Source organism: Loxodonta africana, chromosome 14 (genome assembly GCF_030014295.1).
Source record: "Loxodonta africana isolate mLoxAfr1 chromosome 14, mLoxAfr1.hap2, whole genome shotgun sequence".
NCBI lineage: Eukaryota > Metazoa > Chordata > Mammalia > Proboscidea > Elephantidae > Loxodonta > Loxodonta africana.
This window is the reverse complement of record NC_087355.1, coordinates 4,084,812-4,111,536: the sequence shown is the minus strand read 5'-3', so window position 1 is coordinate 4,111,536 and position 26,725 is coordinate 4,084,812. Positions and strand designations below refer to the sequence as shown.

General features: G+C 39.1%; 1 protein-coding gene and 1 long non-coding RNA gene across 4 annotated transcripts in view; both read left to right on the top strand.

The window, feature by feature from the left end:
- UBE2V2 (ubiquitin conjugating enzyme E2 V2) overlaps positions 1-26,725 on the top strand; it is a 64,682-nt gene that overhangs the window by 6,621 nt on the left and 31,336 nt on the right. The gene's annotated exons all lie outside the window — the stretch shown is intronic.
- On the top strand, positions 402-24,959 carry LOC135227605 (uncharacterized). Its single transcript, XR_010317758.1, has 3 exons — positions 402-6,037; positions 7,508-7,574; positions 10,653-24,959. It is a non-coding gene; the product is annotated as an uncharacterized LOC135227605 (long non-coding RNA).

Here is a 26,725-nt window from a genome sequence, read left to right as displayed (position 1 = left end):
TGGGTTCTTAGTTGTCGTGTGGCCTTGGTGTTCTTCCTTTGCCTTTGCTCCAGGTGGGTTGAGACCGATTGATGTATCTTAGATGGCCGCTTGTTGGCATTTAGGACCCCAGGCGCCACAATTCAAAGTGGGATGCAGAATGTTTTCATAATAGAATTATTTTGCCCATTGACTTAGAAGTCCCCTCAAACCAAGTTCCCCAGACCCCAGCCCCTGCTCCGCTGACCTTTGAAGCTTTCATTTTATCCTGGAAACCTCTTTGCTTTTAGTCCAGTCCGGTTAGGCTGACCTTCCTTGTATTGAGTGTTGTCTTTCCCTTCCCCCAAAGCAGTTCTTATCTACAGATTGATCAATAAAAAGCCCTCTCCCTCCCTCCCTCCCTCCCCCCTTTGTAACCACAAAAGTATGTGTTCTTCTCAGTTTTTTCTATTTCTCAAGATCTTATAATAGTGTTCTTATACAATATTTGTCCTTTTGCAACTGACTCATTTCGCTCAGCATAATGCCTTCCAGATTCCTCCATGTTATGAAATGTTTCAGAGATTCGTCACTGTTCTTTATCGATGCGTAGTATTCCATTGTGTGAATATACCACAATTTATTTACCCATTCATCCGTTGACGGACACCTTGGTTGCTTCCAGCTTTTTGCTATTGTAAACAGAGCTGCAATAAACATGGGTGTGCATATATCTGTTTGTGTGAAGGCTCTTGTATCTCTAGGGTATATTCCTAGGAGTGGGATTTCTGGGTTGTATGGTAGTTCTATTTCTAACTGTTTAAGATAACGCCAGATGGATTTCCAAAGTGGTTGTACCATTTTACAATCCCACCAGCAGTGTATGAGAGTTCCAATCTCTCCGCCGCCTCTCCAACATTTATTATTTTGTGTTTTTTGGATTAATGCCAGTCTAGTTGGTGTGAGATGGCATCTCATCGTAGTTTTAATTTGCATTTCTCTAATGGCTAATGATCAGGAGCATTTTCTCATGTATCTGTTGGCTGCCTGAATATCTTCTTTAGTGAAATGTGTGTTCATCTCCTTTGCCCACTTCTTGATTGGGTTGTTTGTCTTTTTGTGGTTGAGTTTTGACAGAATCATGTAGATTTTAGAGATCAGGCACTGGTCTGAGATGTCATAGCTGAATATTCTTTCCCAGTCTGTAGGTGGTCTTTTTGCTCTTTTGGTGAAGTCTTTAGATGAGCATAGGTGTTTGATTTTTAGGAGCTCCCAGTTATCTGGTTTCTCTTCATCATTTTTGGTGATGTTTTGTGTTCTGTTTATGCCCTGTATTAGGGCTCCTAGGGTTGATCCTATTTTTTCTTCCATGATCTTTATCGTTTTAGCCTTTATGTTTAGGTCTTTGATCCACTTGGAGTTAGTTTTTGTGCATGGTGTGAGGTATGGGTCCTGTTTCATTCTTTTGCAAACGGATATCCAGGTATGCCAGCACCATTTGTTAAAAAGGCTATCATTTCCCCAATTGACTGACACTGGTCCTTTGTCAAATATCAGCTGCTCATACGTGGATGGATTTATATCTGGGTTCTCAATTCTGTTCCATTGGTCTATGTGCCTGTTGTTGTACCAGTACCAGGCTGTTTTGACTACTGTAGCTGTATAATAGGTTCTGAAATCAGGTAGAGTGAGGCCTCCCAGTTTCTTCTTCTTTTTCAGTAATGTTTTGCTTATCCGGGGGTTCTTTCCCTTCCATATGAAATTAGTGATTTGTTTCTCTATCCCCTTAAAATATGACATTGGTATTTGGATTGGAAGTGCGTCATATGTATAGATGGCCATAAAACATATTTTAACATGCAGTATTCAGAATAAAAATGTGGCGAAAAAATTTCTAATTAGTCTGAGACTTAAGATGGAAGGTACTTTGTCATACCATCTAATCCTCTTATTTTGCAGATGAGACATCCGAGGCCTCCCCAAATATAAGATTGTATATAACTGGTTAGTAGTTGTTGTTAGGTGCTGTCAAGTTGGTTCTGACTCATAGCGACCCTGTGTACAACAGAATGAAACATTGCCTGGTCATGCATCATCCACATAGTCGTTGCTGTTTGAGCCCATTGTTGCAGCTCCTGTGTTAGTTCATCTTGTCTAGGATCTTCCTGTTTTTTGCTGACCTTCTACCTTACCAAGCATGATGCCCTTCTCCAGGGCCTGGTCCCTCCTGATAGGATGTCCAAAGTATGTGAGGTGATGTCTCGCCATCTTCCCTTCTAAGGAGCATTCTGGCTGTACTCCTTCCAGGATAGATTTTGTCTTATGGCAGTCCGTGGTATGTTCAGTGTTCTTCAGCAACACCGTAATTCAAAGGTATCAATTCTTTGATCTTATTTATTGTCCAGCTTTTGCATGCACATGAGACAATTGAAAATACCATGGCTTGGGTTAGGCGCACCTTAGTCCTCAAAGTGACATCTTTGCTTTTTAATAGTAGAGTATGTGTTTAGAATCCAGTCTGTTGCTCTCAGTCCAGTGCTCTTTCCCTTACGTTGAACTGTGAATTTGGAGTATCGCTCAAAGCATGGATTTCACTCTCTTTTAGGCTAGACTGTGGCTTTCACACTTCCCTTCCTAGCAGAATCCTTGTTTCAGAGTCTTCGATCCTCCCCACAGATGCAGTGGAGCTGCAGTGGTTCCACACCCCACGGGCTGGTTCCTGCCCTCCAGGAAACAAAGTCACTTAGGAGATCAGGAGGATTTTACAGGACATAGCTTAAGAAGCACTACTCTAGGGAGTAGAAATTTATTAATACTACTTAATATCTATGATTCAAAAATTTCATTGCATGTCAGCACTATTAATAAGAATTAATGTTTAGATTTAAAAAAGTATGTTCAATATTTTAAAAATACTTAATTTTAGAATAGTTTTAGGTTTACAGAATAGCTGTGAAGACAGTACAGAGTGTTCCCATAGACTCCACATTCAGCTTCGCCTATTGTTAATGTTCTATATTAGTGTGGTACATTTGTCACAATTAATGAACTGATACTGACATGTTATTATTAACTAAAATTAACCTTATTCATGTTTCCTTAGTTTTTAACTAATGTCCTTTTTTTGTCTCAGGATCTCATCAGGATGCCACATTGCATTGTAACAAAGTGTTTTAAAAATTGGTTATCGGGTTATACCAGAGTTATAATGGGGCTCTAGTCTCTTTAAATGCAGACGCTTGTAAAATGTTTTTAGATAATGAAAGACTCAGAAATGTTTTACAGAATTTTTCCTTCATTAATAGTAGGTCTGCATGAGCCACATGGGCAGAAAATAAAACCTACTGATTGCTGTCTTCAGAAGTGGGCAACATTGTGTATTTGAACAAGAACTGCATTAGCAGTGTATTAATTTTACTGCTGCCACAGAAAAACTCTTGTGTGACTTTGGGCATGTCATTAATCTCTAAACCTTGTTTTCCCCATCTGTTCTGTGAGAAGGTTGGACAACACGATCTAAAGGTTGTCTTAACCATCTCTAAAAGGAAGGTACTTGGATATGGGCAGAACTTGGGAGTAGTGATAGAGGAGGACTGCATGTATAAATATTATGGAATTGGGAACTAAATGAAAGAAGAGCTGTACTCTTTTCAGTTTATTTCCCTCTTAAGATTTAATGTCTGGTCTGGTAGATTTTTGTAGGTCATTTAGGAATTGGCTGCTCTTGATGTGTGTATGCTCTTGGTAATGTGATTAAATAATACAGCCTCACCACAGAGGCAATCCTTGCTTTGTACAGTGGTATGGGGCAGTAAAAATGAAAGTCCAGGCTGAAACTGTGCAAGGTGATCTTAATAATAAATGGTAACAATTAGGATTATTCCATGACATTTAAAAATGTTTGTAAAAAGTCAAAACCCTTGTACTGTTAAAAATGTGTAGGAAAATGAAAAAAAAATTAGTACACTCTAATTTAAAACGTTAGAGACATTGAGAATTAAAGTGCTTTATTTCCTTTTAAAACACTGTTGAGTAGTAGTTTGAGCAATGCTTGCCTTTTTCTTGTACAACTTTTGCTATAGATCAAGCATCTTTTCTATGGTTTGGTGAATTGTGAAATTCCAAGTTTGGATCGGCTTCCAACATTGTCGTTTGTGTTTTCCGTGTTATAAAATATCTCTGAGAGTTCTTTTATTATGAAGTTTTTCTCTTCCTCTGGGACATTATCATCCTTTTTGTCACAGCCACTTTGTTCATTTATATAAAAAAAAAAACTCACCTTCACTAAGTTCGTTTGTCTGTGAATCTAGAATCTCTTGAATGTCAGCACAGTCATCGTTGCTACAACCAGCTATGTCTTCTATAACTACATTTACATTTGATTCAAATTTTCCTTCCAGTGTTAACACTTCATTTCTTTCAGGGCTTTGAACTGATTCAAACCGGTTCTGTCATGGCTGATGAAGCAAAATCAGAAAAGACCAAAATTTTTACAATTTGGGTGATCTGGAACAATAACTGGAATGCACAAAATTACAGGTCAGAGCCCTGAAATGGGAGACTCAGAAGCCGGATGTGTGAGAGTGGATTATTCGCAGGACTGTGGAGAGTGACAGATATTCAAAGTGGCATCATCACTTGTCATCTTTGAGCGGGGCACCGTTGTTCCTGACTCTGTTCAAAATCTGATGGGGCAAGAGATTTGGTTGCTATGCAAAGCGTACACTGTCCTTGTTTTCTGGAACGGAGATTAAGTTTCTGGCAGGGCTTCGATTTGTTATTTTTCCCATTTAAAACCCAGATTTTAAAAATTTCGTCTGTTCCAGTGTGACTTCCTCAGCCATGACTGAACTGGGAGAACCGGTTCGAAGGCCTGGTTCCCTTGCTGCACTTTCTTCTTTGCTGGCCAGTTCCCTCTTTCAAGTATCTATTTTTATAAAATGTCACATGGGTTTATCACTGGTAGACAAGGAGGCAACACAGCTACACACTTTGCAGTTTGTATGAACTAATAACAAATACTCAGTGGTTAATCATGACACATTTTGAAGGAAGTGACATGATTGGTCACTGACTGATCTTGATACACATGTGTTATTTACCAATAGTGATTTGTGGAATGAAGAGCTAGCAGTGAAGTTTGTACTTTATACTATTATTCAGAGGTAATGCACAGAGGTAACAGATTTGAATTGTGTTGTTGTGGGACTGGTTATTAAGCTAAACTGTGATAACTGAAATCCATGCAGAGCAAGGACTGCCTGTTTATGGAAACATCCACTTAGTAATTATTCTGGGAGCTGTTTGACATAGAACTTCTAAGAAGTGACTATGAGGCATATGTAGAGTAGAATAAATGGAATAAAATTTAATGTTTCCAAAATAGTTGACTTACTTTACAAAGAGTGGGCTTATTTGTAAGCAAGTCTTTGCGATATTATGTAAGATGGGACTTGACTATAGATTTGAAATTGATTTATAGTTCTTCTTGTTTACAAAGTCTTAGCTGACTTGCATAGGAGCAGGTGTAATTTTCAGTGTAAGCCAGAACTCAGCGAAGTTACAAACTGCAGGAGAGAAATCCTTATAGTATTGTATAAACCACAAAACCAAACCTGTTGCCATCAAGTTGATTCCGACTCATCGAGATCGTATAGGGCAGAGTAGAACTGCCCCATGTGGTTTCCAAGGAGTGCCTGGTGGATTCGAACTACCATAGTAGCCATAGCTCTTAACCACTATGCCACCAGGATGTTCTGGTCATATATAGGCCTCTATATTGTCGAAATAGTATTTCTACTAAAAAGTACATTATGGATCATCTAGGCTCTAGGCCATGTTCATTTTATAAGTAAGCAGTGGAAGTCTAGATAGGAAATAACTTCCACAAAATTATTAGCTAGCTGTTGAGTCCAGAGCTGGTTTTATGTTTTCAGGTTCTTTGATGCTGTGTCTGTACCACACTGTGTTCTCTAAACACTGATTGCTTTCATTTTGTAGAAACCCGGTAATGTTATTTCATAAATAAATGCTATTACGGAGCAAGACAAGAGACTTGATTGGTTCTAAGGCATTATAGGTAATTAAAACTCCATTTTCTTTCTTAAAGAGTGAAAGGTTGTATTGAAAAGAATAGTAAAACAATTAGGAAAATTGATTTTAGTGGCTCTATGTTCACATAATATTATTTTGTGAGTGTAAATTTGGTATTGTAGTTAAATGTGTACATAATGTGTCCTTAATGGTTCTATAGGTCTGTGACTTTTCCCTCTTAGATTATTTTAGGGAAAACCTAAACCAAACCCATTGTCATCGAATTGATCCCGACTCATAGTGACCCTTTAAGACAGAGTAGAAGTGCCACATAGGGTTTCCAAGGAGCTACTGGTGGATTTGAACTGCCAACCTTTTGCTTAGCAGCTCTAACTCTTAACCACTGCACCACCAGTACTATTTTAGGAGAGGTTATTGGGAATGTTGTGATGGGTTTATGGAAACATCTCTGTAATGAAAGTAGGATTCACAACCTGATGGACTGTCTTAAAAGTGTCCAGGGCTCCTAAAATGGCCCTTCAGGACATTTAATACTCCACTCCTCCCTCTCCCCCCATTATTTTGCTTAGCTACTCACCAAAGTAGGGTACTTCTGAGCAAGACTGTGTTTATCAGATAGGAAGAATTTGGTCCCAAGATACATGGGACTGGGAAGACTGGGCAACAACTCTGAAAAACCTGGACTCCTTATTCTCCTATGGACTTTGAAATGGTAACTCAGATCTAGAGTCCTGTAGAATTAAGCCAGTTTCCCTGTGGTCCTTGACCACACTTTTCGGTGGTGGCATAAGCAAGCTGAAGCTTCAGGAGGGTGGAACTGGGAGTTATTTTTCTGCTTTATTAAAATGCAAAGTCTGGCTTTTGGCATGTACTCCATCTTCTAGCTGGTGCTTTGTTTTAAAAACGTCATGTTGACAAGAGTGTATGTGTTATGATTATGATTATCTGATTACCATATGACAGAGGGACAGTAGTCTCAGGTCCACCTTGTCAGGTGGTTTCGCATTAAAAAAGTTATTGCCAGATATCAGGCATCTGCCAGTTTCTTTGGAAGTATGGTGATTTTGTCATGGGTTTTTCAGTCTAGTGACTGGGATGTTGTAAAAAAGTACAAGGAATATATTGCTTGGTGTACTGTTACTTATGTTAGTGTCACCTGCGACCTGAATTATCAGTTAAGGTTTACTAAACAGCACTGATGTCAGTGGTTATTTCCTCAAAAGCGAATAAAAGTCTTTAATTTTCTGAAGTATTTACCTCATGAGCAGTGATTTGGAGGAATATTTATTTATTTTGTTTAATGCGATTTTCTAACTGTGAATGCTAACTTCAGCTTCCTAGAGTTACAGAAGAGCAGTTACACTCATTTTAGCGATCTCTGTCAGATGTCACATCTTTTGGAGTGTGTGCAGTAATTACTGATTTTACTTAAAAATTAAAACTGGAGAGGAACCAAGGTAAACCGGTAACTTATCTAACTTTCCTCCACTCCTAGTTTATCTTAAGGGAAGTGACCTTCATAATTCTGAAGTGAACAGTGTTAGCTGCTTTACTGGAGAGGGGTAAGTAATTGCTGTATTCTCCCTTGGCCTGCCTATCTCATTGAGATATCTGTAGCGTATCATATAATAGTTTTTTTTTTTTTTAAGTAAATATGTATTAGTTTGTTTTCATGGAATTTAAGAATCCTAAATTTAGGAAGGGCTTTAGGAATAATGTGGTTCGGCAGGAATTCTCAACGAGGGGTTGGAGGTGGGAGCTATGCTACAGAGAGTTTAGGAAGACAGGTTGGCACTGGGTTTTTTTGGTTGGTTTGCCCCTTTTGCCATCTTTCATTCATGAGAGACAAACACGCACTCTTTTTATTTATTCTTTTCACAGATCTTCTGTAAATAATATGCATATAATTGCTAATTCTTAACTTTTTTGTCATTATAAGAATTTTGCTTCCCATAATGGAAGTTGCATGTCAGCTTTCTTTTCTCCTAACTTCCCTCATGTATACTTGCCAACTCCTTATCCACCAAATATAGGCATGTTTTAATTTAGGTTAGGACAGCATTTAGTTTACATTATTATGGTTATGTATTTTATTCACATATTTGGTCAGCTATGATTTGTTTTCTTTGGTGTTAATTATTGTCTTATTTTTCTATCTTTTGTATACTAACACTGTGTCCATTGTATGTTGCAAAACTTTTTTCAGACTGTTGTTTTTTAATTTGTCATTGGCTGAATTGCAGTCTTTAAATTTCAGTTAAGTTTATCAGTCTTGGTTTGTGCATTTTTTTAATAAATCCTTTCTTATATCCCAAGGTCATAAGGATATTATATTTTAATATATTTCTTAAAGTCTGTGTTTGGCTGTTCACATTTAGGCATTTAATATGACTAGAATTAACCTGTTTTTATTTTATTTTTGTAAAGGTGCCCTGGTGCAGCAGTGTTTAAGCACTTGGTTGCTACCAAAAGGTTGGCAGTTCGAACTGCTTCTGAGGAGAAAGATATGACAGTCTGCTTCTGTAAAGATTGTTGTTGTTGTTGTTATGTGCTGTTGAGTCAGGTCGGACTCATAGAGACCCTGTGTACAACAGAATGAAATGCTGCCTGGTACTGTGCCATCCTCACATTGTTGCTGTGCTTGAGCCCATTGTTGCAGCCACTGTGTCATTCCATCTTGTTGAGGGTCTTCCATTCTTTCGCTGACCTTCTTCTACATTACCAAGCATGATGTCCTTCCCCAGGGACTGGTCCCTCCTGATAACATGCCCAGAGTACGTGAGATGGAGTCTTGGCATACTTGCTTCTGAGGAACATTCTGGTAGTACTTCTTCCAAAACAGATTTGTTTGTTCTTCTGGCAGCCTGTGGTATATTAAGTATTCTTTGCCAACACCATAATTCAAAGGCATCAATTCTTCTTCGATCTTCCTTATTCCTTGTCCAGCTTTTGCATGCATGTGAGGCGGTTGAAAATACCATGGCCTGGGTCAGGTGCACCTTAGTTCTCAAAGTGACGTCTTGGCTTTTTAACATTTCTGTAAAGATTACAGCCTTGGGAACCCTATGGGGTTGTAAGTCAAAATAGAATCGACAGCAATGGGTTTGTTTTTTTGTACATAGATAAAATATTGTCCCAGCACCGTTAACTGAACAGTACATCTTTCTCCTGCTGATCTTTTTTCTTTCAAAATAATTTCAGGCTTAAAAAAAAGTTACATAAATAGTACAAAGAAATTTCATATACCTTTATATATCCCTCAAATGTTAATATTTAATGTGCTTGTTTTCTGTTTGTCTCCCTCTCTACCTACCTACCTACACACACACACAACACACACACTGCACACACTTTTGTTAACCATTTCAGAGTAAGTTACAGACATAATGCTCCTTCATCCCTAAATACTCCAGTGCGTATTTACTAAAAACAAGGACATTCTCTTAATTACAACAATACATTTATCAAAATCAGGAAGTTAACGTTGATTTAGAGCTGTTACTTAGAAGCCTTATTCAGATTCTGCCAATTATCCCACTTACTGTTGTTAGCTGCTGTTGAGTTGACCCCCAACTCATGGTGACCTCATGCTCTGTTGGGCTTTCTTGACTGTAATCTTTATAGAAGCAGTTCGCCATGCCTTTCGTCTATAGAGCTGCTGGGTGGACTTGAACTGTCAGCCTTTAAGTTAGCAGCTGATAGCAGACCGCCCTTGTACTACCCAGATTCCTTAATTTTCCCACTACTGTCCTTTTAAAGCAAAAACAAAACGAAACAAAACCTAACCCCACATATATACGTGTGCGTGTGTGTTTGTGTGTACGTGTGTGTGTATATAAAACCAAACCAAATGCGTTGCCATCAAGTTGATTCTGACTCATAGTGACCCTATAGGACAGAGTAGAACTGCCCTATAGGGTTTCCAAGGCTGGCTGGTAGATTCGAACTGCTGACTTTTTGGTTAGCAGCTGAGCTCTTAACCACTACGCCACCAGGGCTCTGTGTGTATATGTATGTATGTATGTGTGTGTGTGTGTGTGTATGCTTTGGACATGTTATCAGGAGGGACTGTTCGCTGGAGAAGGACATTATATTGGGTAGAGTAGAAGGTCAGCGAAAAAAGGGAAGACCCTTAAGATAGATCGACACAGTGTCTACAGCAATGGGCTCAAGCATAACAACAATTGTGGGGATGGTGCAGGACCTGCCATTGTTTCATCCTGTTGTACATAGGTTCGCTATGAGTCGTGTCAACAAATGTATGTATGTATGTATGTATGTTTATTTCTGGTACATGATCCAAGATTGCATTGTGTTAGTTTCTTTGATTCTCCTTTAATCTGCATTCCTAGTGATTTTTAATTCTGCCTCTATTATTTATCAGGTTTTCATATATGTGTGTATCTGTTTTGGGGCTTTTCTTTTTAGTTAGCCTGTCTATTTCAGCACTAACCTCACGTTTTAATTTCTTTGGCTCATAAGGAAGTCATGATATATAGGAAAAGTATCGCCTTTGTTTTCTTTTTCTTTGGAATCTTTCTCCAGATTTTTGGCCCTTAGATTTTCCAAAAGAATACAACCATACCTCTTTTTATTCTGTTTTACTTTATTGCACCTTGAAAATTTTGTGTTTTTTGCAGATTGAAAGTTAGTAGCAACCCTGTGTTGAGCAAGCTTGTCGGTGCTATTTTTCTAAAAGCATGGGATCTCATCATGTCTCTGTGTCACATTTTGATGATTCGCGGAATATTTCAAACCTTTTCATTATATCTGGTATGGTGACCTGTGATCAGGGATCTTTGATGTTACTGTTGTAACTGTTTTAAGGTGCCATGAACTGCACCCATACAAGATGGGGAAACTTAATCGATAAATGTTGTGTTATGTCCTGACTGCTCCACCCACCGGCCATTCCCCCATCTCTCTCCCTCTACTTGGTCCTCTGTATTCCCTGAGACATGACAGTATTGACATTAGGCCAATTCATAACCCTGCAATGGCCTCTAAGTGTTCAAGTGAAAGGAAGAGTTGTATGTCTCACTTTAAATCAAAAGCTAGAAATGACTGAGCTTAGTGAGGAAGATGTGTCGAAGGCCGAAAGCTAGGCCTTTTGAGCCAAAGAGTTAGCTAAGTTTTGCATGCAAAGGAAAAGTTGTTGAAGGAAATTTAAAGTGTTACTCCAGTGAACATAGGATGGTGATAAAGTGAAACAGCCTTATTGCTGATATGGAGGAAGTTTTAGTTGCCTGGTTAGAAGATCAAACCAACCACAACATTCCCTTAAGCCAAAGGCTAATCCCTGGCAAAGCCCTAACTCTCTTGAATTCTGTGAAGGCTGAGAGATGTGAGGAAGTTGCAGAAGAAAAGTTTGAAGCTAGCAAACTTTTGGTTCATCAGGTTTAAGGAAAGAAGCCATCTCCATAACATAAAGTGCAAGGTGAAGCAGTAAATGCAGATGTAGAAACTGCAGCACGTTACACAGAAGATCTAGCCAAGATAATTGATGAAGATGGCTACACTAAACAACAGATTTTCAATATAGATGAAACAACAATCTTAGATAGGAAGAGGATGCCATCTAGGACTTTAATAGCTAGAGAGGAGAAGTCAGTGCCTGGCTTCAAAGCTTCAAAGGACATACTGACTCTCTTGTTAGGGGCTAATGCAGCAAGTGACTTTAAGTTGAAGCAAGTGTTCATTTGCCATTCTGAAAATCCTAGGACCTTTAAGAATTATGGTAAATCTACCTTGCTTGTGTTATATAAATGGAACAAGAAGCCTGGATGAGATCACGTCTGTTTACAACATGGTTTACTGAATATTTTTAAGTCCACTGTTTAGACCTGCTGCTCAGAAGACAAGATTCTTTTCAAAATATTACTGCTCATTGACGATGCCTCTGGTCATCCGAGCTCTGATGGAGATGTACAAGGAGATTAATGTTGTTTTCATGCCTGCTGACACGACATCCATTCAGCAACCTGTGGATCAAGGAGACATTTCGACTTCCACGTCTTATTAAGAAATACGTTTTGTAAGGCAATAGCTGCCGTGGATGGCGATTCCTCTGATGGATCTGGGCAAGGTAAGTTGAAAACCTTTAGGAAAGGATTTACCATTTTAGATGTCATTAAGAACATTCATGATTCATGGGAGAAACTGAAAATATCAACATTAATAAGAGTTTGGAAGAAGGTAATTCCAACACGCATAGATGACTTTGAGAGGTTCCAGACTTCAGTGGAGGATGTAACTGCAGATGTGGTGGAAAGAGCAAGAGAACTAGAATTAGAAGTGGAGCCTGAAGACGTGAATGAGCAAAGAAAGTGGTTTCTTAGATGGAATCTGCTCCTGGTGAAGATGCTGTGAACATTGTTGAAATAACAACAAAGGATTTAGAATATTACATAAACTTGGTTAATAAAGCAGTGGTAGGATTTGAGAGGATTGACTCCACTTTTGAAAGAAGTTCTACTGTGGGTAAAATGCTACAAACACCATCGCATGCTACAGAATAGTCTTTTGTGAAAGGAAGAGTCAATCGATGGGGCATACTTCACTTTTGCCTTACTTTAAGAAGTTACCACAGCCACCCCAACCTTCAGCAACCACCGCCCTGAGTAGTCATCAGTCATCAGCATCGAGGCAAGACCCTCCACCAGCAAAAGGATTACAACTTGGTGAAGGCTTAGCTGATGGTTAGCATTTTTTATCAGTAAAGTATTTTTTAATTAAGGCGTATACATTGCTTTTTAGACATAATGTTATTGCACACTTAATACACTACAGTATAGTGTAAACATAACTTTTACATGCACTGGGAAACCTAAAAATTGATGTGACTCACTTTATTGTGATATTGGCTTTATTGTGGTGGTGTGGAACCGAACCTGCAGTAGCTCCAAGGTATGTGTGTACCAGGACTCATTTGTCAAGTTCTACAGACAATGTCACTGGAATTTTGATTGAAATTGCAGGAACATGTAGATTAATTTGGAGAGAAATAATATCTTTGCAATATGAGTCTTCTCGTCTAGGCATTGAATATTTTATTCAGTTTTTAATATTCTTCACTTAGGTTTTGCAGTTTTCTCCATTGATGTTTTAAATGTTTTCACCCACTCTTCACCTGGGAGATTTCTGTTCTTTAGGGTGCACCTGCTGGATAGTTTCTTCTAGGAGGCTCTCATTGTCCCTCCTTTCTGTGTGCTTGGATGGGATTTTTCACATTCTGTTGTGCTGTCTGTTTAAGCATCCTCTTCTCCCTGATTATAAACTTATTGAGGGCAAACGAAGGTCTAAGTCCTACTGGTACCAAGTGCCTAGCATAGTAACTGGCAGTCACTTAGAGGTTTACTGAGTGAAGGAGCAGATGGATGTAAAACTTAATGGATCATAAAACATAGGTCTCCAGCTACCATGCTGCCACGTGCATTTTCCTCTACATAGTACAGTTTTCATAATCTTTTTGTTCCATTAAGAAAGATAAGAATGCCAAGATAGAACTAAACAAATATTTGAGTTTTAAATTTTAGAAAAAATGGAAGGTATTACAGATAGCTTTTTAAAAATGTTTGTATTGATTTTATGTTATTTTAAACACTGCAAAACTGGAAGGTTTAAGTCCTTATTTCTTGTGTTTAAATTTTAAAACTTTCTCTTTACAGAGCTTTTGTTTACATAGTAAATTTCACCATTGATATCATACACATCTGGTAGTTTCCCTAATTCTTTTCCCCTTAATTGTCTGCATTTTGAGAGGCAGTATACATTAACAGAAAGAATGTTTTACCCCGTGTTGGGAAATTTGAATTTTGGCTCAGCTACTAGCTTGCTGTGATTTTGAACAAGTTACTTCATGTCTTCAGTCTTTCTAAAATGTGGATGTATCTACCTGTCATACCTCATAAGGTTTTTCCTGTATTCAGATGGCTGTATTAGAAAGTGTTTTGAAATTACAAAATGGTGGTTACATTATTTCCCTGAATAGGAGTATTTTGCTTTAGGCAGAACCCTGTGCGTGAAAGTTAGGATTTGTTTAAAGATTCCTAAGGTGGGGCTCATCACCTTATGGAAAGTTCTCTGAAGAGTTCAGAACAGGATTTATTGTTTCCAAGTTGCTCCCACAGTTTGTTAAAGTGTGTTCCCTATTCCTGTTGAATTTACGTGAATTGAGGACACTTTAGCTGGAAGCGATGGGAAGTGAGTGCCATCAAGGACTCAGTACATTCTCTGCGGAGGTAATGGAGAATATGGCTACGAGTGTGGTTCTGAAACCCAGGTTTCAGCCCTGACTCACCAGTCGCTCTCCATGTTGTTAACTTGAACCTTATGAAGTTGCTGTTCTCGTTGGTTAAAAAAATGGCTGAATATTAGCAGCTCAGAGTCACCAGCTGCTCTGCAGGAGAAAGATGTGACAGTCTAGTTTTGAAAAGATACAGCCTTGGAGACCCCATGGGGGTCACCATGAGTTGGAATTGACTCAGTAGCAGTGGATTTTTGGTTTATGTTTGACCAAAATATTTTCATAAGTGAGGAAAAAACGAAGTTACAAAATTATGAGTAATATCTCATTTTTGGAAAAAACTTATAAACCATGTTATTATCTATGGAAAATCATCTGAAAATACACCAAAATATTAACAGTAATTGTTTCTGGATTTTTTTGAGTTTTGTATGTCCCAGACTGGTTACCATTGGCTGGTGGTATTATATAAGGCCTTTAAAAATTTTTTTGATATTGTGTTTTTGGTGAAAGTTTACACAGTAAATTAGGTTCCCGTTTAACAATTTCTATACATATTGTTGAGTGACATTGGTTACATTTTTCACAATGTGTTAACATTCTTACTTCCATTCTGGTGGTTCTGTTTCTGTTACTCCAACTTCCCTGCTACCTCCCCTTCCCCCATCTTTGCTTTAGGATAAATGTTGAGCACTTGGTTTTACATAGATGATTTTTCAAAGGAACACAGTACTCACAGGTGATATTGTTTATTTTATGAGTCAGTCTGTTATTTAGCTGAAAGGGGACCTTTGGGTGTGGTTTCAGTACAAAGTTTAAAGGGTATCTCAGGGCAGTAGTCTTGGGGGTTTCTCTAGTCTCTACTGGTCCAGTAAGCCTGGCCTTTTTTTTTAAAGAATTTGAGGTTCGTTCCTACATTTTTCTTCCATTCTATCCGGGAGCGTCTGTTGTGTGTCTGGTCAGAATGGTTGGTAGACGTAGCCAGACACCATCTAGTTGTTCTGGTCTCAGGATAGATGAGGCTGTGGTTCGTGTAGGCTATTAGTCTTGTAGACTAATTTCTTCTTTGAGTCTTTGGTTTCCTTCTTTCCCTTTTGCTCTGGTTGAGTAGTGGTGCTCACAAGCTTTAAGACCCCAGGTGCTACTCACCACACTAGGATGTAGAGCATAAAGTTTATGAACTGTATTATGCCAATTAACCGAGGTGTCCCAGTAGACTGTGGTTCTGAGCCTTCAAATCAAGTAAACCAGTCCCATGAGGTGTTTGCTTATGTCTAGGAAGTATCTGCAGCTGCCGCCTATGTGCTTTATTTCATGTGTGGATATTTCATGTGCAGCACACACCTATACATGTACCCATATACACACACATATAACTTCCTATACATATTTATGCGTACATATCTACTGAGGTAACCACATTCATGTTTTTGGTTGCTCTTCCTGTTTTTGCAGAATTATGTATAACATTTACTGTAATTGTCCTTTATTGTTGCATACCTCTTGCCTTCATTTACCTTGGTAAAGTTGTGCGGACTTCCTTATATTGGCTATTGCCTGTCCCATCACCAAAAATAACAAGTGTCTACTATCTAGGGTGTGGTTCCCGCTTCCTCCCCATCCCAGCCCTGGTAACCACCAATGAACATTGATTTCTGTATGTATACCTATTCTTGTCTTCTTATAAAAGTGCAATTATACATATTTTAAAAGTACAATCATACATATGTGTGCTTTTGTGATTGACGTATTTCACTCACCATGCTGTCCTCCAGATTCATCCACATTGTATTTTGAGAAATCATTATTATTTATAGCTGTGTAGTATTCCATTGCAAGTATGTACCACATTTTATATAAGGCCCTTTTAAACTAGGTAACCCTCTGGTGTTCTGTAGGTTATTTGGGAAGCAGAGATGAATTTTAGGTAGTAGTGAGAATTTGATTTATTTCATGTTTTCTGAGTTTGTGTGAAGTTATCAGACCCTCTGTTAAGGACCTTATTCCTTATTTCTGCTTAGAGCTCCCACGCACCAATTCTGAAAGCAGATGCCATTCGATTTTCAGTTAGAGCTAAGAAACAGGCCCAGGTTTACAGAGCTGAAACTGGAGCCCATAGCTTGCTCTACAAAGCTAAAGGTTGCCTTTCAGACTTTTTTTTTTTTTTAAATTATTTTTTAAAGTGTTACTTCAGATCTTAATTTGGATGACTAGTTGCAAACTGGCATTAAATTTGCTTTGCTGTCATTTCTCATATGTTTGTGGCTAGGTTGATAGATATATCACTATTCAAGGTCCTGTTTATGTTTTTTTTCTAAATGTTAAAATTTGTGAGTTGAAATGGAAAAATCCTTATTCTTTATAAGCATAGCATGGCAAGACTCACTCTTGTAATATTTATTTGGCAGTCTTTATGCCTTTGTTTTTGGTATCATGGGAATTAAAAGACAAAATCCAGTAATCTGACATCCTTCAGAGAAAAATCTGGAAGCATGTTTTCTAGGTTGTTTACATTCAGGGTTTTGCTTATGAATATTATTTTTTGGTCAGCTCTCTCAGCATGGAGGCTCATTTTGGTATAGTACAGTAAAACTTGGAAAAACCAGAACCTGTGTGTCTTAGTGAAGCATCAGCCTTTACACTGTGTTAGCAGTGAAACCAGCAAGTTTTATTGGGAGAAGAAAGGGTTTGTGAAACTGGGACACACCATGACATCCAGGCAGGGTGTCATAGTGTTCCACATTGCAGGGGGACAGTGAGTTTTTTATCAAGTGGAGTAAAACCAGGGTTGTGGCTCGCAGGCAAAAGGGGTACAGGAAAAAGTTATAAGGGGCGTTAAAAAGCTACAAGCTTTCTAAGCTTTCTAAACATTATCAATTCTCTAACCTCCTGGAACATGTTGACCAAGGCATTTGTCTGGTATCAGGCTTCATAAACATTCTTGACAAACGTCTTATTAACAAACAATTCCTCATACAAGCTAAAGTCTTGACCCTTGCTCCTTTCTGTGCTACAAGCAATTAAACTTTTACAAGAAGCTGAATTGTCTCTTTAGGGCAGCAGGAGTGAAGATTTCGGGCGTAGCTGCAGTTTTGATTTAAAATGGAGTTTAATTTAGATCTGGGCCAGCCATCTTGGTCATGTCAAGCACGCCAGCTTTGGAGTCCGCACACATTACTTCCTTCTTTTAAACAAGTCATCACTAGGGGGCATAGATCATCTACAAAGGAGTAAGCCTTCTGCAGAGACTTAGCATCTTGGGGACAACTGCTTTTTTGAGCTGTTAAGACTTAGTATTTCGGGGATGGCTGCTCTGTTTGAGCTTTTAAGACCTCAGATGCCAGCTCTGTTATTTGAGGTGGTCGGGCACCATTCAGTGTTACCTTGCTATAGCTTTGGACCTCATCTTCAGGTTGAGTTGATTCTGTTTGGAGCAAGTGTTGCAGACAAAGCCAAGTTAGAGGAGTAACTTCGCATTTCTAAAAAGGCCTAATCCTAGAGCTAAAATTCATTCTCCTTTGAAAAATTGGTCTCTTCCAAATACATAATTCTTTTCATGGCCAGATGTCTCGAGGGTTGGCTGTGATAATGGGAAACATAGTGCATAATACATTTAACAAGCCCTATAATAACAATTACAATGATTAATAGGAGTAGCCAGGCTAGTATAGAGGAGCATATCCCAGACCTGATACTTTGGGGGTAACCAGCTAAAAATATCAAAGAAGGAAGGAATGGTCATGGGGGAAATGGTATGTAACCAGGGGGCATTCTGGTGTATTTCAGAGATCTAGTTATACTTCTCCAGATGTATTTATCCATGAGCAGCAAGAGGTATTGGCAACAGCACTAACTCCTCCTTGCTGAGGCAGGAGTAAATCAAGAGCTATTCTATTGCCCAAGACAACTTTAACAAGAGATTCTAAGGATTTTTGTTGAGCTGTCATTTCATCAGCAACACTCTCAGCTATTTGAGCCTTACTGGCAGTTAGATTGCAAACAGAGTGTTCTAATTGCCATATACCAAAAGTGGGAACAAGTGCTTGAAGAAATGACCAGCCCCATCCAGACCTATCAGTGATGGGATTATTTGAGAGGGCCGTTCCCTCTTCTGTATAGATATTTCAAGTCACTGTTCCATTGTAAGCTGTCATTGTATGAATGGATACTTAGGTACCCAGGGGTACCTAAGTTTCATTGACCTCACATATTCCAACCATGTAAACATGGCAAAGGCCAAATACAGGGTGAATCACCAGACATTTTTCTTAAATATCGTCCACATAAAAACGCATATCCTGATAAGGCACAACATACCTGCCCAGGTTTGAATATTAGGAAATGGAGTGAACTCATTGGCTTTTTCAAGTCAGTCTGCAGTTAACAAATCCTCACAAATGGATAATTCCCCAAATTCTAGGGGATCCCAGAGTTCGGCACAAATGGGGAGATACTGATAATTTTTAAAAGTTATCTGCTACTGCAAGATAATGTCAGGCATCATTAATTAAAAGATTGCATGGTGCGGAAAGAATAAAACATCCTAACCAGGTATGAGTAAGGTTGAAGCAGAGAGCTAATGGATAAGTGGATAATTCTGGAGGTAGCCATAATTTGACATGAGTAGTCTATTTAAATGGTCTCTTAAAATCATAGTAAAATTAGGTGTGAACCAATAATCCAAGACTGCACAATGAGAATATCAATATGATCTCGTGTAGACTGAGGGGAAGAGTGTCATACCTAACTTTCAGTCAGAATATTGGTGGGGTTATTTTTTGAGTTAATTTGATGAAATAATTTTCATTCTATGCATTGGTGATGGTTATAATAAACAGAAAGAGAATACTTATTAAAAACATCATGACAGAGAAGAGGTTAGTAAAATAAAAAGTTTTTTCTAGTAATATGCTTGGAGACGAACCTAAACTGATAAAACTTGTTTCAAAGGCTTATACGTATTAAAAAATGTGCAACAATTTCAATCAGCTCACTAGGTTAGGATTAACGACATTTGATGATTAACAAAACCACTGAGAAATAATTCCAAAACCAAGCAAAAATAGTCAAAACTATTTAAGTACCAGCAGTTAAGAAACAGAGACCAAAGATTTCAGCAGCTTGCATGTAATCTTGTTCCATGATATTGGAGTCAGCTGCCAGCTTTTGAAGTCACTTGGTTCTGCTCACTGGGACATTTCAGCTTGAGTTTCAAATCTCTGAATGGCTGACAAGTCCAGATAGGTACTTTAGTTTTATTTAACTGTGATAAGTGAATCCAAGGGTTAATTGCTTCCAATTTTGCTACACAAGGCTTAGCTAAAAGAACTAAATAAGGTCCCATCCAGCGAGATTCTAATTCTAAAGAATCCTTTAGTTGGTGTCTTCCAATAAATATAATCTCCTTGGGTCATATTAAGTAAAGGAGGAGAGCCAGGTTTTTGCTTCTCAAGTGCTTTTTTTTTTTTATTGTGCGCTAGGTGGAAGTTTACAGCTCAAGTTAATTTCTCATTCAAAAATTTATACACATACTGTTTTGTGACATTGGTTGCAGTCCCCACAATTTGACAGCACACTTCCTCTTTCCACCCCCGGTTCTCTGTGTACATATGACCAGCTTCTGTCCCTTCCTGCCTTTTCATCCTGCTTTTGGACAGGAGATGCCCATTTAGTCTCACATACCTGGTTGAACTAAGAAGCATGGTCCTACATGTATTATTTTTTGTTTTATAGTCCTGTCTAATCTTGGTCTGAAGAGTGGGCTTCAGGAATGGTTTCATTTCTGGATTAACAGAGCATCCGAGGGCCGTAGTTTCAGGGGTTCCTTCAGTCTCTGTCAGACCATTAAGTCTGGTCCTTTTACGTGAATCAGATGCTTCTTTAATCTGTGAAAAATACTTCTTAGAATATTGTGTTAGAAATTGAAGATATTTGAATAATTCAGGTTGCACTAAGTTAGGGTTGGTGGAAGCAATGTAAGGAAGGGTCATAGGCCTTCTAGTAACTATTTCATAAGCAGTAAATCTATAAGATGAAAAAGGACTGCTTCTTAAATTTAAAAGGACCAAAGGGAGAACTTTAGTCCAACACAAGCCCAAGGATTTGGAAAGTTTAGCAAGCTGAGTTGTTATTATACTATTAGTTCTTTCTACAAGTCCAGGGGATTGAGGGTGATAAAGATAATGCAATCTCTGATACATGGGGAAGATTTGGCATAATTCTTGAAATACTAGTGCATTAAAATGAGTTTCCTGATCATACTAAAGAATTTTCAGTGCCCCCAGGTAGGTATTGTGTTTTCAAGTAGCTTTTTTGCTAAAAAAGGAGTGGCATGTCGGCAGGGGAAAGCCTCCACCCAATGTGAAAATCTGCAGATCATCGCTATAATATTTTTATAACCATTTGAAGGTGGAAAATCTTAATTGCCATCCAAGCGTAAGTTCAGAAGGCAAAGAGTTTTGCCCAGGTGAAGTCTTAAGTTGGTTCCCAGGGTTATAATGAGGGGCAGATAGAACAATGAGCGGTCACATGTTCAGCTGGTTCAGAAAATTTTTCCCACCAATATTTAAGAAAATTTCAGTGATTTTATCTCCCCCTAGATGAGTTCTTATGTAGAGGTTGCATCATAGGGACATGCAGAAGTTTAGGGAGAACAATTTTAGTGTCTGGCCCTAACAATAATTTAGTGTCAGGGTTTGGTAACAGCCTGATCTTTCCCATGTTTCAGCTTCACCTGACAAGGCCAACTGCTAGTATTTCAAAAGCTTTTCTTTGGTGGGTACAAAAATGCTAGTTATTTCTTGAGAATGGTTCTCTGTGGGCTCTTTTAGAGGTCTTACTATAAACCCCTTTGTTATAATAGGGTCAGCAATAATTTGGGAAGCAGCTTGTTTAGCGGCTGCATCAGCAAAGTTATTTCCTCTAATTTCTTCAGTTTGAGAACTCCTTTTGGTTAATGGGCCTGTATTCAAATTACAGCAGTTTCAGCGGGGAGAAGCAGGGCATCTAAAAGATCTGCTACTAAAAACTCTATTTTTGATAGTGTTGCCAGAAGAGGTTAAAAACCCTGTTTCCATGGTATTCCAAACTCATGAATAACTTAAAAAGCATCTTTTAAATCTGTGAAAACAACCACGGACTTCCCTTTAGAAGTTTGCAGGTTTTAGTAAGAGCAATAAACTCAACTAGTTGGGCTGAGGTAGCCTTGGGGTGAGCCTGACTTTTAAGGACTTTAGTAGAAGTTGTAACAGCATAACCAGTGTGGTAATGAGAGTAAGGGGTTGGTTTCAGGTAAGCTCCAATCTACAAATTAAATCATAATCAGGATTTGACAAAGGATTTTTCTTTAAATCAATACAGGGACTCAAAAGCTGCTCAGTTAGGTCTAGACAATTGTGGGAGAGAAAATCCACTTTATTATTTACAGGAAGAAGAGTGGGTTCAAAGTAGCACTGTATGCAGTCTAATATTTGATGCTGCCAGAAGAAGGATCTCATAGGAGATGAGTCTGCTGGCAGATAAGTGTTGAGTTAAAGCAGAATTAAGCAAAGCAGACACAGCATGGGGTACACATATATCTAAAAAATTTCACAAAACTATATCTGCAGTATTTGCTACTAATTTTGCAGTAGCAGCTGTGGCACTGAGGCAAGGGGGTAGGCTCTAGCCTCAGAGTCCAATTACAGGCTATAATAACCTAAAAGCCTATTTTGTCCTCCATATTTCTGTGTAAGAACACCTAATGTTCTACCAGGAACTTCATGTACAAATAAAAGACCAAATGATAGGGAATCTCAAAGCAGGTATGTTAGTCAAACCTCTTTCAATGTAATTACTGTCCATTGATTTGGGGTAAGATAGAAGGGATCAGGCACAGGTTTTCAAATATTTGTATAAAGATTAAGCCATGACACAAGCAATATACAAAACATTACTAACAATGTACAAACACCAGAAGAGAGACTAGATAACTGGGAGCTCCTAAAAATCAAACAACTATGCTCATCCAACGACTTCACCAAAAGAGTAAAGAGATTACCTACAGACTGGGAAAAAGTTATTAGCTTTGATATTTCCAATCGGCGTCAGATTTCTAAAGTGTACATGATCCTGCAAAAACTCAACAACAAAAAGACAACCCAATTAAAAAATGGGGAAAGGCTATGAACAGGCACTTTACCGAAGAAGACATTCAGGCTGCTAACAGATACACGAGGAAATGCTTAGGACCATTAGCTATTAGAGAATTGCAAATCAAAACTACAATGAGATTCCATGTCACCTGAACAAGACTGGCATTCTTTAAGAAAACACAAAATAATAAATGTTGGAGAGGTTGTGGAGAGACTAGAACACTTATATACTCTGGTGGGAATGTAAAATGGTACAGCCACTTTGGAAATTGATTTGGTGCTTCCTTAAAAAGCTAGAAATAGAACTGCTATATGATCCAGCAGTCCCACTCTTTGGAATATATCCTAGAGAAATAAGAACCTTCACACAAACAGATATATGCACACCCATGTTCACTGCAGCACTGTTTATCAAAAAGATGGAAGCAACCAAGATGCCCATCAACGGATGAATGGATAAGTAAATTATGGTATATTCACAAAATGGACTAGTATGCAATGATTAAGAACCACGATAAATCTGTGAAACATCTCATAACATGGAGGAAACTGCAAGGTATCATGCTGAGTGAAATTAGTTGCAAAAGGACAAATATTGTACAAGACCACTATTATAAGAACTGAAGAAAAAGTTGAAACACAGAAGAAAATATTCGACGATTATGAGGCTGGGGAGGAAGGGAGAGGGGTATTCACTAGATAGTAGACAAGAACTATTTGAGGTGAAGGGAAAGACCACACACAATACAGGAGAGGTTAGCACAACTGGACTAAACCAAAAGCTAAGAAGTTTCTGAATATAACCAAATACTTAGAAGGTCAGAGTAGCAGGGATGGGGGTTTGGGGACAGTGGTTTCAGGGCACATCTAGGTCACTTGTCAGAACAAAATGCAGAAAAACATTCTGCGTTCCATTTCAGTGAGTGGTGTCTGGGGACTTAAACTCCAGCAAGCGGCCATCTAAGATGCATCAATTTGTCTCAGTCCACCTGGAGCAAAGGAGAATGAAGAACACCAAAGACACAAGGTAAAAATGAGCCCAGGAGACAGAAAGGGACACATAAACCAAAGACTCCATCAACCTGAGACCAGAAGAACTAGATGGTGCCCAGCTACCACCAATGACTCCCCTGACAGGGAACACAACAGAGAATCCTTGATGGAGCAGGAGAAAAGTGGGATTGCAGACCTCAAATTCTCATAAAAAGACCAGACTTAATGGTCTGACTGAGATGGAGCGACCCCAACGGTCATGGTCTCCAGACCCTCTGTTAGCCCAAGACTGGAACCATTCCTGAAGCCAACTCTTCAAACAGGGATTGGACTGGACTGCAAGGCAGAAAATGATACTGGTGAAGAGTGAGCTGCTTGGCTCAAGTAGACACATGAGACTATGTGGGCAGCTCCTGTCTGGAGGGGAGATGAGAAGGCAGAGGAGGACAGGAGCTGGTTGAATGATCATGGGGAATACAGGGTGGAGAGGAGGAGTGTGCTGTCTCATTAGGGGGAGAGCAGCTAGGGGTACATAGCAAGGTGTGTGTAAGTTTTTGTGTGAGAGACTGACTTGATTTGTAAACTTTTACTTAAAAGCACAATTAAAGAAAAAAAAGCTGTGAGAGAGAAGTTAGGAATCCAAGCTTGATGATAGCCACAAAGTCCTAAAAATCCCCTTGTTTCTTTGTTTTAGATAAAAGAAAGGCTGCAGTATCCTCTTTTTTGGGGGGGGGGGGGTCGATAGAAATGCCTTCTGCAGAGATAAAATGACTCAAGTATTTGGCAGAAGATTGGGCTGATGGCAGTTTTTCTTTTGAAACTTTATGTCCTCCAAGAGAAAATGCTTTACTCCAGGCAGGCCTGCCAAGAGATAGAGCACAGCAGTAAGACACTGACATATTGCAATAAAGTAGATTTACTTGGAAATTGCAGTGGTTGCAAGTCTTCATGCAAAGGTTGCAAATCTGCATGCAAAATCCGAGAAAAGTGTCTGTGAGATTTCATGAATCCTGCGGCATGACAGTCCAGATGAATTGTTGGTTGTCCCAAGTGAAAGCAAATATTAGCTTTGAGAATCTATAGGTGTACTGGAAAATGCACTACGAAGGTCTAGTGCAGTAAAACCTCCACTGTTGGGGGTAACATTGGAAAGCAGTATATGTGGATTAGGGACAGCTGGAAATCTAGGAATGACAGTACGGGTAATTGCACATAGGGCCTGGAGAAATCTGCGGTCTCAGTTTTGTGGCTTTTTTAACTAGAAGGACAGGAGTGTTACAAGGACTAGTGCAGGGGATGATTAACCCCTTGGAAAGGAAATTCTGTAGAATAAGGGTTAGTCTTTCTGTAACAAATTCCACAAGTGATGGTTTTAACGAAGAAATTTATTTGTTCACAGTAAAGTAGGCTAAAAGTCCAAATTCAGGGCATCATCTCCAGGGGAAGACTTTGTACCTCTCTCGGCCTTCTCATCAATCTTCCCCTGGACTAGGAGCTTCCTCGCGCAGGGACTCTGGGTCCAAAGGACATGCTCTGCTCCTAGCACTGCTTTCTTGGTGGTATGAGGTTCCCTGGCCCCCCCCCCCCCCCCCCGCATTCTGGTCTCTCTGCTCGATTTCTATTCCTTTTTATCTTTTGAGAAATAAATGGTGGTGCAGGCCACACCCCAGGAAAACTCCCTTTACATTGGGTCAGGGATGTGACCTCGGTAAGGGTGTTAAATCCCACCCTAATCCTTTTTAACATAAAATTACAACCACAGAATGGAGGACAACCACCCAATACTGGGAATCATGGTGTAACCAAGTTGACATATATTTTTGGGGATACAATTCAACCCTCAACAACCATGAATTAGCCTAAACAGATGAGGTTGAAATACAGAGAAAGGCAGGTTGTTGTCAAGATACTGCCACTAAATTATGCAGAGAGATTATTTTGCTTTTTTGGTGTCTTCTAGAGGGCTCAAAAACAATTAAAAAATTGTAACCGCTTAATCCAGAACCTTTTCTGTTCTAATTTACTGAGCAGGAAAATTAATTTAGAAAGATTAATGGTTCCCTAAAGTGGCTCTGATCATCTGAACCTCCCTTAGTTAGGTCATGCAAAACAGAAAAATACCGAAGAAGTGAAACGCCTGATCGTGTAATTAGTGGGAGAGCCTAAAGGAGGCTCAGTATTGCTCTTAGATTTAGCATTTTCCATATTTCCCAAGACAGTGTAAAGTTAGATCTAGAGGCTTTATAAACAAAAGTTCAGGGCTTTCAGGGTTTCAGAACTGAACTAAAGAGTTTTGAGCAATGGTTTGGCCTGGCTTGTACTCAGTTTCTAAGCAGCTTTAAGGTTCTGAGTCCCTTAAGAAATTACCATACTGTAGGAAACGTAAAAAAACCAGAGGAATTTATGTTCTGTGTATAAAAACAGAAAGGAAAGCAAGAGATAAAACCCACAATAAAACTCAGGGAGCTTCTATGCAAAGAAAAGTGGAGGGTTGGACCTGAGAGGTATTTATCTTGCTGCAACTCCTGAATTTGCTGTGGAAATTGAAGGCCCCAAAATCGCCCAGCCTGCTACCATTGCTAGGTCAAATCCCTGGTGCCTTGGAGGTTGCAGAGGTCAGTTCACCTTCAGGTCCCTCTGTGGTTGCCAAGAAATGTCCTGGGGGAAGCATCAGTCTTACACTGTTTTAGGAGTGAAACCAAAGAGTTTTATTGGGAGAAGAAAGGGTTGGTGAAACCGGACACACCATAACTGCCAGGCAGGGTGTCATAGTTTTCCACATTGCAGGGGGACAGTGAGGTTTTTATTGAGTGGAGCAAACAAAGGGGTGTGTGCCCTCAGGCATAAAGGGGTACAGGGAAAAAGTTACAAGGGAGGTTGTTAAACTACAAGCTTTCTAAGCATTATCGTTCTGTTCTCTAACCTCCTAGAACATGTTGACCAGGGTGTTCTTGGATCAAGCTGCATAAACATTCTTCACAAACATTAACAATTCCTCATACAAGCTAAAGTCTTGACCCTTGCTCCTTACCTGTGGTATAAGCAGTTAAGCTCTTACAGGAAGGTGAATTGTCTCTTCAGGGCAGCAAGAATGAAGATTTCAGGCCTAGCTGCAGTTTTGATTCAAAATGGAGCTTAATTTGATCTAGGACAGCCATCCTAGTCATGCCAAGCACCCATGTTTCGGGGTCTGCACATGTGTCAGGCAGAAATTTGTCAGAGAAGGAAAATTCAAATATTTTCCACTTAAGTAGAGAACGATAGAAGGGTGGTGACTGCACCTTGTCAAAGGCAGAAAACTTGACAGACCTGGGAAACCAGGCAGTCCGGTGGAGTTCTGGCT